The sequence below is a fragment of the Aedes aegypti genome, chromosome 3 (genome assembly GCF_002204515.2).
Source record: "Aedes aegypti strain LVP_AGWG chromosome 3, AaegL5.0 Primary Assembly, whole genome shotgun sequence".
Lineage (NCBI taxonomy): Eukaryota > Metazoa > Arthropoda > Insecta > Diptera > Culicidae > Aedes > Aedes aegypti.
In genome coordinates this window covers 257,644,575-257,659,107 of record NC_035109.1, presented here as the reverse complement: position 1 = coordinate 257,659,107, position 14,533 = coordinate 257,644,575, and positions in this window count along the sequence as shown.

The window sequence follows — 14,533 nt, the reverse complement described above, 5'->3', positions numbered from 1 at the left end:
CTTCCGTCCCAGCATCAGCATCAGCAGCAGCTCCAAAACAGAAAACGACAGCGAATGGCGACGTCCGATGGACATGGACGAAGCCAGGGGGGGACCGTTCCTTCCACCTGGCCAACTGAAAAAAAAATCAACTAGTTTGCTACGCAGTTTAACATATCGTTTGAATTTTCAAGAATTATGTTCAGTGTTCATATTTACAATAAATGACGTCATAATAAACTTATTGGAGTTGTTCTCGGAGTCTAACTTAAAATCAGTAGACGGGGTTGGTGATCCAATGGATACTGCTTCTGCTTCATAAGTAGAAGGTCATGGGCTCAATCCCAGGCCCACCTCTTTCCTCGCACTTTGTAGTTGTATCGTTCACTTGCTTCTATCTACCACTCTTATTATATCACAGTTGATCCATCACAGTTCATAGCATTTGCTAGAACCCGAGACGGACAAAAAAAAACCGTTTCCCTACGCTTCCATTCTTTCATCATTATAGCACGCATTTACTTACGCCTGATACATAGGCAGTCTGCTAACCAAAACCAGCAAGCCTATCTGCCATAAAAAATACAACACCTTCACCCTTCCCGCATGAACCCTTCTCCTCATTGATCGCATTCTGACGTGGCAGGCACCATTGTTGCCTCAAAATAGAAGATCCCCAGCACTTATACGCTGAGGGTGTATGTTAACCCCAAACAGTCATCTGGTTGGTTCCTTGTGTAAGTGCAGCTGATCTGGCGATACTGACGTAGCAACCACGGGCGGCCAATCAAGCTCAAGCTCTAACTTAAAATCAGACTTGTTTCCAAAAATCCTGCCTCTCCCCTCCCTGGCAAATTGGAAAAAAATACATACAAAATAATTCTTGTTTTTAAATATCTCAACATTTGCTTTAGCATTAGTGTTTTTGAAATAAATACGCCATAATTGATTTCTTGAAACTTATTTGAGGTTTACCAAACAATTAGACTTCTGCCAAAGATCCTACCAGAAATCGTTGGAAGGTTTTATCCAGAGTATGCAACATATCTTGAGCGAAAATAATATTTTATGGAACTCAAATATACAAGATAGCTTCACTTGTTCCCAAGGAATTCCACCTGGGTTTCCTTTAAATGTTTTCTTCTTGATTAGAATTTCTCAAACAAATCGTCAGCAATACCTTAAACGGAATCGAATGAGAGGTTGGTCGCGTACGGTTGTGTTTCTTCCACGCTCCCAAGTCCAATCAAGTTTTTGATTAATTTCGGTCGAGTTCGGTCGTGAAAAGTGCGTGAATTGTGAAAGTGCGTGCGGAATTACCGCAATTAATTGCCGGGTGGTTCGGAATCGCGGATTTGAGCCGGAAAAAGTGAATGTGAAAGTCACCCATTGTTTGCGATTCCCGCAGTGAGTGAAAAAAGCAGGAGGAAAAAAGATTGCAGGGGAGTGTATCCGGGACGTGGCCGGGGCCACCCCGGACCTTGCCTTTCCTTGCCTGAGGGTGGGGAAGGCCAAAAGTGCCCCACGGGGCCAGTGAAAACGGCGGAAAAGTGAAAAAGAGTGAAAGAAAACTAAGGGCAGTGTAAACCTACAAAAGTGCGGTTAGCGTGGCTACTCCGCAAGTGGGCCCACGAAGAAGAAAAATCTTCCGGACGATTCCGGAAGATTGTTTAGTGCTGTGGAAAGGGGCCCAAGCCCACAGATTATTTACCCTTTGGAGAGATTAGTGTGCGGCCAGTGAAGAGGCCATCCTCGGGGCCCTGTAAAGTGACCCTACCCGGGAGCCTCAGCTCTCACCCCCTCCCCCCCCTCAAACACCAACCCACCACCCCTTCCACCCCCTCACCCCCTCACCACCCCTCAACCCCCACATTACATCCAGGTAAAATCGTTCTTTATTATTATTTATTCACCTATTACCATTTTAAACTAAATACGTGCCAGGGTCGAAAATTTAATTTTCGATTCGGGAAGTGTAAAAACATTTCATATATCCATTTGATATCTGGGTGTTTTTATGCGGGGCTTACTGTATATGAAAATGACCTCAGAATGTGTGTGTATTTACTGCCATTCTTGAAATGGGTCGTTGGAATTTCAGTAGAGCTATCACCTTTCATCTCCCGGGCTAAAATTGTCTGCAGATATAAAGATATCGAAGGGTATCAAAAATACATGCATACAATTTTCTTCCATAAAAGCACTGCCGGTCAGTGGGAGGTGGATTGTATACACACACACACAAATCGTCAGCAATACCTTAAGGCATTTTTTGGAATAAATCTTTGGTATCCAGCCAGAATTTTCTCCAACACACAAGGATTTTTTGTCTGTCTATTAACGAAATTTCAGCCCTAGGCGAGTTCATCTCGGGACCAACGGCTTTACTTGCCTTCCGAAGAAAATCATCACTTTAACATTCACGTCATAAGTGGCTTATCTCGGGAATGGGATACGATCCCAGGTCCTTGGCGTGAGAGGCGTGTGTTCTATCCACTACGCCAGACCCGTTCCCACACAAGGAATTGTTTCAAAAGTTGTAGTAAAGAGCTTACTGGGAAGTTTAAAGGCATTCCTCCAAGTATTCATCTAAAATGGCACCTCTTAAGAATTCTTCGGCATCTTTTTTTAATTTTATGCATTTTTGGATAACAATATTTTTTCTTTCATTGCTTGTTAAAATTAAATTATTTCTGTTTTTCTTAATTTGCTTAGTTATTTCCCAAGTAATGGCTACTGATGGCTCTTGCGATTCATGAATAATTCAATAAATTCCTTCAAGGATCTCAGAACATACAAATTTTGATCTCATATCTCAATCTGATGCTCAAAAGATGTTCGAAAGTTTTGTAAAACTCAACGCGATAGTTGAAAATATGTGTACAAGATCCTAATTAGTTTGTTTTAAGAAACAAAACATTTCTGTTTATAGATCTGAAGGTCGGGGGTTCGATGCTGGATGTCGACTTTTTGTGTTTTTTGTTTAATTCCTCGTCGTTTGATTTGATAAACTTACTAAACTTGATGTGGTTTTGTTCATTTAATATCTTATAAAAATATTGTTCTTTATTTGTTCTTTACTTCTCCATACTAACATTCGAAAAATTTATCTGAAGAACATGTTTTTGTCTCAAGCTCCAAAATACCGCTTTATACTTAATTTGGAGTCGCTGTATCTATTGGAAAGGGAACGATGGTATACTGCGTTACACTTACAATGCGTGTAAATTACTGCCGCTGTTAGCGTATAACACATTTTACTATGTGTATAGATGATGATGATGATACGCCGTTAGCGTATAACACATTTTACTTTGAGTATAGATTGATGAAATAAAAAATATTTTTTTTGAAAATTTTTCATGATACAGACAATAGTTTTTCCGCTATTTTTCCGCCAATTTTCTCCATGGTGAAAAATTTTCCGGGAAATGTTTTTCTTTTAATATTTTTTATGAATTTCTGAGGAAATTTCCTTTCGATTTCACTAAAAAACTTTTGTTCTACGATGCAGATGATGTGAATTTTTAAATTTTGAGGTATATAGAGAAATTGTGAAAATTCGTCTAGAGTTTTCCGTGAAAATAGGCCTCTACTATTATTTTGAATTTCACTTTTGGTCATATATCCATAAGCTCTACCTCTGGTGAAAATTTCATACAAATCGAAGAACCTCCGGCCCAAACATGTCCGATAATTTAAAAAAATACCCTCCTGCTTCATGATTTCATGACCGAAATTGCCACTTTTCGTATCAAAAATTAAATTACTAAATCCATGAACAGTGCTAATGTTTCCATGATTTTTATTCATGGTTCCAGCATACACGCTTAATAATTTGTGGGTTTCAATTGACAATTTTCTTCGCTAGTTTTAGCATTGAAGCTCCTGTAATTTTATACAAAAAAATCCTTCTTTTGAATATACACCCGATTCTGTTTTTTGCACGGGGAATGAGAACCGTGCAAAAAAAGTTTTCAGTTCAATGCTTCAAAAACCGTGCAAAAGAGTAACACCATTCCTCGACGTTTCATACAAAAATAAGTTTTGGGCTAAAAAAATATATGGAATCTTATTTTGCACGGCCATGTGCCACGGCCACGGCCAATGTGCAAAACAAGAATCATTACAATGAAATTTGATACTTCTAATATTGTAAAATACTTTCAAAATTAAACGAATATTTATCTAAAATCCTTGCCTTGATCATTTTTAAAAGCAAATATCTAAATATAATTATTCATTCGGCCATATACTCATTCGGCCTAATGGTCCATTCGGCCTTACGTTTTCCTGGCTAACGAACTTCGGCCTAATAACCCAGCATCGTAGACAATTAAGGCCCCGTTCAGTTCACAATTGTGATCGAAGCCCTTACATGCTATAATAATCGCTTAACCACCGTAAACTTGAATTGGGATGAAACTAACACATTCTTCGATATTTTAACACGAAAAATGAATCTTTTGGATACAATTTTATGTTGGACCTCCTTATGGATCCTTGTGCGTTGCGTCACTATTTTGACGTTTGAACGGTGCCTTATTGACTCGTTACCACGGAACCGCTCAAACGTCAATGAGTGGACTGATGCATTGGTCCATTGAGCTTAACTATGACCAAGACTACTCGTTGTTTGCGTTCAAAAAATTGAGCCGAATTCGTTCAAATGCACTGCATATGAATTCAACAAAATAATTTGCATCAAACAGTTCTTGTATACTATCTAAGTAATTTCACCATAAATGCCTTAGGAACTTCTTCAAAAAAGCTTGTAGGATACTACCGATAGTTGAAAATTGTTTAGGAGCTTCTCCGCCCATTCCTACAGCAGCCGTTTTCGGATTATTTTAAATATTACTTCAAGCACCACATAAAAAAATTATGTCAGTTTTGTTTTCAAAAAAAAAAATCTGCGGTCAGGGACTTAATAAGATATATTTCAAAAACATCATCCAGGACTTCTTCCTGGAGTTCTCTTGAAGACTTATCAAAAAGTTCGCTTGGTTTTTCGACAGCTGAAAACGCTATTGAAAAATAAATGTCCACTAGTTAGTCTGGTAAAATAATAATAATCCTTTCTAACGTAAACAACAACATTCGGGTTTCACGAGTTTTTGCCGGGTTTTGCGAGAAAATTCGGCAACATTCATGAGTTCCTTCGGAACAGCTTTTGACGGTTTCAACCACAAGTACCGCAAACAAACTAGATTAAAATGTTTCGTTTTTTTTTTGAGAACTTGTAATCAGAAGACACAGTGTGTTTGTTTGACAAATTGAGACATGAATTTGCGAAAAAATACGCGTTCTAGTGAGACTCGAACTCACGACTCCGTGTACGCTAGACCGGCGCTTTAACCAACTAAGCTACAGAACACCTTATGATTCTGCGGAATAGAAAGCCAAACTGAACCCGAGTACTAACTATAAACGCATCTCTTTTCGCATATCCATGTCTCTTTCGGACTTAGATGCCAAACCCCCAACACGCTCACGTTTGTATCTCCCGATCGCAAGTGAGAGCGAATTGTTTATGGATACTGAGTTCTTACGCTCTACAGCCGCATACCTATAAGCCGAATACTTGCCGGCACGAAATTCAGTATGCGTATCCGAAAGAGACATGGATATGCGAAAAGAGATGCGTTTATAGTTAGTACTCGGGTTCAGTTTGGCTTTCTATTCCGCAGAATCATAAGGTGTTCTGTAGCTTAGTTGGTTAAAGCACCGGTCTAGCGTACACGGAGTCGTGAGTTCGAGTCTCACTAGAACGCGTATTTTTTCGCAAATTCATGTCTCAATTTGTCAAACAAACACACTGACATACCAGCAAAATCTGGTTTATGCCAGTAAAGGGCAAACATTCATTAATGAAAAATGTTTCGCATCGTTTTATTTTCAGTTAATATTAAACATAGCTCTTAGAAAAAATTCTTATGATTTTTTTTCTCAGTATTCTTCTACAAATTCAAACGGAAAGTCTTCCAAAAATGCGTAAGAAATAATGTCAGATGACATTAGTTTCATGATTTCTTCTTCAACTTTCATTTTCTTACCCAGACAACCAGAAGTCGCATAACAGTATACGAACGAAGTCATTTATTCATACAAATTGCACCACACCCGCACTGTATCGTGAATGAAATCATTTGATTGATAAATTTCCTCGCATAAAACGTTGTTTTATGACATTATTCGTATATCTCGTTTCGTCCCATATGCTTGTACAAAGTATGTCTGATCAATCCGTAAAAGCTGTCAAATCAACTATGTTATCATAAATTAAGTCGCATAAGAATACAGATTGGTTCGCAATGCAATTTACAAAATCGCATTGCATGCTGCTTTTTTTTTTTTGTTAAGCGACATATTATGCGTGACAATTTACACATATAAGCATCGCATAACGCGAAAAGTGATTTTGTTAGACGTAGGGGAATTCTGGGTAAAACCGACACTGTAGGTAAGCTCGACACCCTTTGATTTTTCATGTCTTGAGCAGATTTTCATACAGTTTCCACCACGCTATATCTAAACTAGTGAAATGTTGTGTTTCGAACGACATTACAACTGATGCAACCAATAAACTGCCAAAATAAACAACAAAATCATATTGAACAACATAGAAGCAACAGCAGTTGCAATATTTCGCTGTTATTCTTTAATTATTTCGCATGTGAAATTTTTAAAATGTCATTATTTGTTCTGCATCTACATCATCATTTACTATTATAACGTTGATACAACATGAAGGAGAAAGTATTTTGCTATTGAAAAATAAATGTCCACTAGTTAGTCAGGTAAAATAAGAATAATCCTTTCTAACGTAAACAACATCATTCGCGTTTCACGAGTTTTTGCCGGGTTTTGCGACTGAATCATTTTTTACGGTTGCAGTTGATTGAGTTGATTTTGCAACAAAATCACAAACGTGAGATTTGCGAAGCAGATTTCTAATGAGTTTGCTCTCACGGGAGAGCGTATTGATTGAGATTTTGAGTATGAGTCCATCAACACTGAAATCGACACTTTTCTTTGCTCCATAATCCAACTTCTGGCAATCTTTCTTGACGGAAGACTTTCTCTGTAGTTCATGTGAATATTTAATTTCGAATTCCAGTGAAGTTCACGGATGGCGAACTCGTCAACCGTGTAAATGATGATACTATATGACTTGCCACAAGCTATCATTAAGTATTAAAAACACATTTCTATGTTATCACGTTTCAACTTATTTGATGAAGCTTGAAGAAATTTTTTCTTATTTAAACTTGCAGAATTAATAGAATTTGAAATATATTCACATAAATTGATCTCATTGTTTATTTACAAACAATGAGGTTTGACAGTTTTTATTATCTAAAAATAATTAAACTTTTCTGTTTTGTTAAAATAAAACGGTATTTATTATCACAACCAATCATTCGCTACAACTTAATCTTCGTAAGCATTCCATGAACACAGATCCACTAAATTTATGTGAAAATTTCAAATGCTCATGCTAAGATTATAAAGTTGGGGTGAGTACACATGGATATTATTATCCATGTGTACTCACCCCAACTTTATAATCTTAGCATGAGCATTTGAAATTTTCACATATATTTGGCGAATCTTTGACATCTCCTCAATAATTAACGTAATATGTGAATAATCCTTTGGAGGAAGGGGTCATAAATGTCGAAAGTCATGTTTGAAGCATTCTTTTACAAGGATGGAAAAAATCGGCTCTAGCGATCAACAACACAGTATTGGAATAATCTAAGAGGGCCGTTACTCTCGCAGCAGCATGATTTCAACACTTCATTACGCGTGCGTGGAGCAGATATATGTATGAAGCATCCGATGAACTGTTTGTCGTGGGACAAAGAGTTTATGGGATGTTGTTACAAGTAGCGATCAACTTGAATCATGCCGCATTCGCGCTATTAGTTATCGCTCAACCAATGTCCGAATGGTTTTAGAATCACAAACAACATATATGGAGGTAGATCATTAGGTAAAAGTGGTGTACGCACCTGGCTGTTCAACCTTCCGTTGGCTCGATAGCGTCTATGATGCAGCGGGCAGTCAGGTCCGACATCGACTGAAGGGTATGGGGATCCAATTAGGAGATCGCGATCAGATCTAAGATCAACTTTAGTTGAAGTATCCGGTCCAAATGGTGATGCATGCACTTCTTCTGTAGCCAATTTAAACACTTCCACTTAAACAGAAACAAGTTACACAAACTACACTTTATTAAGAACAAACAACTATATTGGATAAACTTATATCTATATTCTTCTTAGAGCTAGACGAGTTAAAATTGCGCGTGGGCTCGGTGCCCAAGTGTTCCTGCCGGCGACCCAAAATCGACTGGTTTCTGGGTTCAATCTTCTGCGGTGAGTAGATCTGCATGCTCAGTAATCAGGATCTCACTCTCTTAGCCGTTAACCGATCGGCTATCGATCTACCGAGTGCTAGTGATGGTGCTGTGGTCCTACATAGAGATGATGGCAATACCACTGGCGCTGGAAGCCTATTGTTTCCGACCACGCAAGGGAGATCAACAAACTTATTGTTTTGGTCATCTCGGAGATAGTGGCCTGGTGATTGCAATTATATAATATTTGCGGACTTGCGCTAGCCAGTAGTGCACCAGTAGTGTAGCGAGGGATGAATAGGATTTGTTGGTCGTAGACATCCTCACCCACCCAGAAATGTCGTATTTCTGAAAAGAGAAAAGAAACAGGAATATCCTCTTCGACAGGGTGGGGAAATGGAACGGAAATCACATTTGGTTGCTGGATGATGTGGCTTCGGACTCAGGTTCGTCGGTGCAGTCCGGTATTGGTAGAATGCACAGTTTTTCAACCGGACGTGTTAGCACACCTGAAGATGTCTTTATGGTAACGACTCGAACCACATTGTCGTCACCTGGATGTAGTTCTTGTATGCGTCCCATCCTCCAACGCATCGGAGGAACCTTGTCGTCCTGGATAACGACTAACTTGCCGATTTCTACCTGGACCGGCGGTTTCCAGCGTTTAGTCCTGGCTTGAAGTAGGCATAAGTACTCCCGACGCCACCGTCGCCAGAAATCTTGGAGCCTTCGTTGGATCAGTTGGTAGATCAGGTGGTACTTATTTAGCCGGTTGAGTGGGATATCTTCAAGGTTGGGATCCGGCAAGGCTTGGAGGGACGTGCCGACAAGGAAATGCGAGGGAGTCAACGGCTCCAGGTCTTCAGGGTCCTCCGACATGGGCGTGAGAGGGCGAGAATTCAAACACCCTTCAACTTGGACGAGTAGTGTGGAGAAATCTTCCGGGGAGACTGGATCTTCGCCGATGACTTTAAGGAGGTGCTTCTTCGCCGATCGAACCGCAGCCTCCCAGAGGCCCCCGAAGTGTGGGGCGCTTGGTGGAGAAAAATGCCACTGAATTCCTTGCATGGCACAATCCTTGGCAACAATCTCTCTGTGAGTTTGGTCTTTCAATAATTTCAGGAACTCCTGTAATTTGTTCCTAGCACCGACAAAATTGGTGCCATTGTCGGAGTAGATATCGCTACATTTTCCCCGTCTTGCCACGAACCGATGTAGGGCTTGGAGAAACCGGTCAGTCGAAAGATCTGTGACCAATTCAAGGTGCACCGCCTTGGTACACAAGCAGATGAACAGGGCAACGTACGCTTTCACTGCGGGGCGCCGAGGAGCTGGCCGGATGTAGACCGGTCCAAAATAGTCGACGCCTGTTCTGGAGAATGGTCTGGAAACGGTGACCCGCTCTGCTGGTAGGTCGCCCATGTATTGCTGGATTGGTGTTGGTCTCGAACGGTAACATTTCAGGCAATTGTGAACTACTTGTTTGGCGACACTTCTTCCTCCTAAGGGCAAGAATCGTAGTCTAACTACTCCTAACAGAAGCTGTGGACCAGCTTGTAAAAGCCTCTCATGATAATGCTGTAGGAGCTTACGAGTGAAGGCGTGGCGGGCCGGTAAAGGAATAGGATGCTTACTGTCCTCTGTTTCTTGAGATTTGCTTAAACGGCCACCTACTCTCATGAGTAGAGCTTGATGGAAGAGTAGATTGGTTCATAATTGCCTTCCATTCCTTGGCAAAGGCTTCCTTCTGTACTCGCCTAACGAGCACGTTTTCGGCCTCTCGTAGTTCCGCTGTAGACAGGAAGGATCCGTTTTTCCTATCAGTTCTAGGTTTGCGCAGTAAATCCATCAACCGAAGCCAATATGCTGTTCTGCGAATCATATCGTTATATGAAGCGAATTTGCCGATGTATTCCTCGTTGAATTCGACGTTCGGTGTAGTGACGTTTGCTATAACTGTCCGACGTCTCTCGTTTTCTCCCTCCTCTGCATTTTCGGTCACAGTTTGATGCAGTTTCGGCCACGCTTCCGGATTTTCTTCTAACCAGTTCGGTCCTTGCCACCACAAACGATTGCCTACAATCTCTTCCGGTGAAATTCCTCTTGATATGAGATCTGCAGGGTTCTCGACTCCAGGTACATGTCTCCATCGCCCATTTTCGGTAATTGCTTGCACTTTCGAAACCCGATTTGCAACATAGGTCGTCCACGTCGTTGGAGTTGCGTTAATCCAGCGAAGCACGCAGGTTGAATCGGTCCAAAAAAACGTTTCCATAGTGCGCTTTAAGGACGCTTGAACCTTTTCGCATAATTGAGCCGCTAGAAGGGCTCCGCAAAGCTCCAGCCGCGGAATTGACTGGCATTTCAAAGGTGCTACTCGAGACTTCGAAGTAAGAAGCCTAACCATGATTGAACCTTCAGCGTTTACACTCCTCATGAAGACACATGCACCAAAGGCCTTCTCTGATGCATCCGAGAAGCAGTGTATTTGCATAGACACTGCTCCGGGAATAACGACGCAACGATCAATAGTGATTTGGTTGAACGTTGGTAATTGGCTGCGAAGTTTCAGCCAAATCTCACCCACCGTGGAAGGAAGTGGTTGATCCAAGTCGATTTTTTGACCCTTCTCATCCTGCACCGACCATAACTGTTGCATAAATATCTTAGCGCTGGTGATAGCGGCTCCTAGTAACCCTAGTGGGTCGAACAATGTGGCAATTATGGAAAGAACCTTACGTTTAGTGGGTTTTTCCTCCTCCTCCTGATCGGGTATTTGGAATTGGAATTTAAGAACGTCTGTTTTCGGCACCCAGGTCAGTCCTAGCGTTTTTACTGACGGATCAGGCCCAAGGTTGACCCCTGATGACTGTTTAATGGCTAAGTCTTCCGGCGGAATGCCTTCCAATACCTTGGGACAGTTAGATGCCCACTTTCTCAGCCGGAATCCACCTCCGGACATCATTTGGTCAAGTTGATCTCGGAGATTCAACGCAGTTTCGACATTATCCGCACCTGTGATGACGTCGTCCATGTAGACGTCTTCGCTAGCTGCTTGGGCTGCCAACGGGTATCGTTGTTCTTCGTCTTCCACCAGTTGCTTAACCGTTCTTGTAGCCAGAAAGGGAGCTGGCTTGGTACCGTACGTCACGGTGTTCAGCTCATAAACCTCAACGTCGTCTATCGGTGATGATCTCCACAGGATGCATTGGAGCGGTCGATCTTCCTTACAAACATAGATCTGGCGGAACATTTTTTCCACATCAGAGACCAGCATAATTTGGCGTGTACGACACCGCAGTACAATCGACCTTAGATCCTCTTGAATTACTGGCCCCACCAGTAAAACATCGTTTAACGATACTCCTGACGCTGTTTTGCAAGAAGCATCGAAAACTACTCGTACCTTGGTGGTCGTACTTGCCTCCTTGACCACCGGATGATGCGGCAAATAGCATCGTTGGACCGATTCCTGAGTAGCCTTGTCAATTTTCCGCATGTGGCCCATCGCGAGGTATTCTTCCATGAATGAGATATATTGTTCTCGCAAACCAGCGTCCCTTGCTAGTCTACGCTCCGTTCCTAGAAGCCGTCGAAATGCGATCTCACGTGATGCACCCAACTGTGGAATAGTATCGTTTTGCTTTGGGAGTGCGACGGTGTACCGGCCGTCCTGTTCTCGACGAACTGTTTGCTGGTATAGCTCCTCACAGCGTCGTTCCTCCGGCGAGAGTGCCCTTTCTGATCCTAATTCTTCACATTCCCAAAAACGCTCTAATAACATATCCAACCGTCCGGACGATGACGTGTTGCAGCTGATTTGGAGAGAATTAGTGGGAATCGATGCGCCTCCACAAACGACCCATCCGAAAACCGAGTCGTTGAGCATTGGTAACCGCTCACCCAATGAAATCCGCCTGCCAGTTTCGAAGAAATCGAAGAACGACTCAATTCCCAGTACGACATCCACGCCTTTTGACTCAAAAAACGTAGGATCTGCTAGTTCTATTCCATTTGGTATGTCCCAACCATCAATGTTGACCGATGTTGTAGGAAGGTTCACAGTCACCTTCGGTAGAATCAGAAAATCCAACTCTCTGGAAAATGGGGATATTCGTGAGCATATCACCGCTCTTATCCGTTGCTTAACCCTTGTTGAAGCCTGTCCGATACCCAGGACCGAAATTTCCACCTTATTTCGAGTCACCTTCATGCGTTGGCACAATCTTTCCGTTATAAAATTGCTCTCGGAACCGGAGTCCAAGAGTGCCCGAGCGGGATGTCGATTTCCATCGTTGTCTACCATTACAACGATTGCTGTGGCTAGTAAGACCTTGGAAGTGTATTGGTGTGCCGCATTTGAAACCGTTGTATCAGTGGCTGCCGCGTTAGCCACCTGGGAGGAACTGGGATTGGAATTTACTTGGGAATCCATATCGGTGGATGGAATGTTGCCCTTTGCAACCGCAGAAACCTTATTTCCACCACCCCTTTCTGATTTGAAACAGACCAAGGAATGGTGGCGACCCTTGCAATTCCTGCACGAGTATTTGGATTGGCAATCCCGTGCTTGATGCCCCGATCTGAAGCAATTTCGGCAAAGAGAATGAGTTCTCAGCAGGCCGTCCCTGTCCGAGACCGATAACCGTTGGAATGTGCTGCATTGGAACAGCGGATGATTTCCGGAACAGCATACACAGCGACCCCCGGACGCTTGTGCTGTGGTGAAACTACTTCTTATGAACGACGATTTCTGCTTCGACTTTGACGGAGGCGGATGGACACCCCTGGTGTCCGTGGATTTGGGTGGTAGTGACTCCAAGACGTGCACTCGTCGATTGAGGAACTCCCTGAGTTCATCCAGAGAATCGATTTCCTTTGAAGAAGAAAATTCTTCCCATCCTCTGCGTGTCACTGGATCCAAGCGTGACGTGAGGATATTAACCAGCAGTAAATCCTTATATTCAGCTGGCTGTACCAACTGATCGAGGGTTTGCACTATCCGCTCAAAGCCTTCTAAAAGCGTGTACAATTCTCCAATGGACTCCTTGGAGAGCGTAGGCAACGACAGCAGTGATTGAATTTGCCTCTTCTTTAACTGCTTGCTGTTGTTATAACGCTTCAGCAGCATATCCCATGCCACCTGATAGTTCGCCTTGGTTATTTTTAGCGGGTCAATCAGACTGCGTGGCTCCCCTTGAAGACATCCCTTCAAGTAGTGGAACTTTTCCACCTCCGGAAGATCTGGTTTCCAATGAATAAGGGAGGTGAATAAATCCCGAAAGCCTAGCCACTCGTCGATATCACCGTTAAAAGTTTGCAGCTTGATTTGAGGTAACCTTACGTTATCAAGCGCACCATGCATCGACGCATCGGGGAGACGCACGCTTTGGTCTAGGGATTGTGGTTCCTTCAAACCCTTAACCTGATCCACAAGAAAAGATTTTGCCTCATAATAGCGATTGTTGAACTCCCGCCTTTCCTTGTCGTAAGACTCATCCTCTTTATAGTCATCATGGGATTTAATCTCAACTAACGTCTCGGAAAATCTGTCCCATAGCTCCTCCAATTTCTCCAAGCGAACTTCCACTTGAGAAAGCTTCGTATCCTCTCTAAAATCCTCAATGAATAGCCAAATGTCTTGAAGGGAAGACTGCGATTCAACAAGCCTTGCAGTTAGTTGCTTCAATGAAGGTTTTTTCGTGGATGATCCAGCGGGCGGCATGGTTGACGTTTCAATTCACCGGTAACAGATAAAAAGATGATGGTGTAGTATTCCGCGTATACGCCTAGCTTGGCTGGCATATACTATCTTGTTCACTAACCTGACGGGACAGGCGATAATGCCCAACGATAATCAATTTCCAAAACCAATCACGATGTGCAATGTGATTTTGCTACGTCAACCAGATCGTCTCAGCAACCAACGAAAGTAGAGGAATGAAGAGGAGGGATATACGATGTAGTATTCAAAATAAATGCCACGGCTGGACATATACTGTTGTGGCTTACCCAGACAACAAACAGCGGTGCAAGTCCAGCGTGCAATAGCTCAAAGGTCCGAAGCGGAGAATTTATCACGAAAGGCATTCAACAGACCCGATGGGGTCCACAGGGCTCACGTGTATGAATAAATAGTCGAAGAGGATACGAAATTCGATCAACAGGTGTATTTACTGCGCCTTGCTT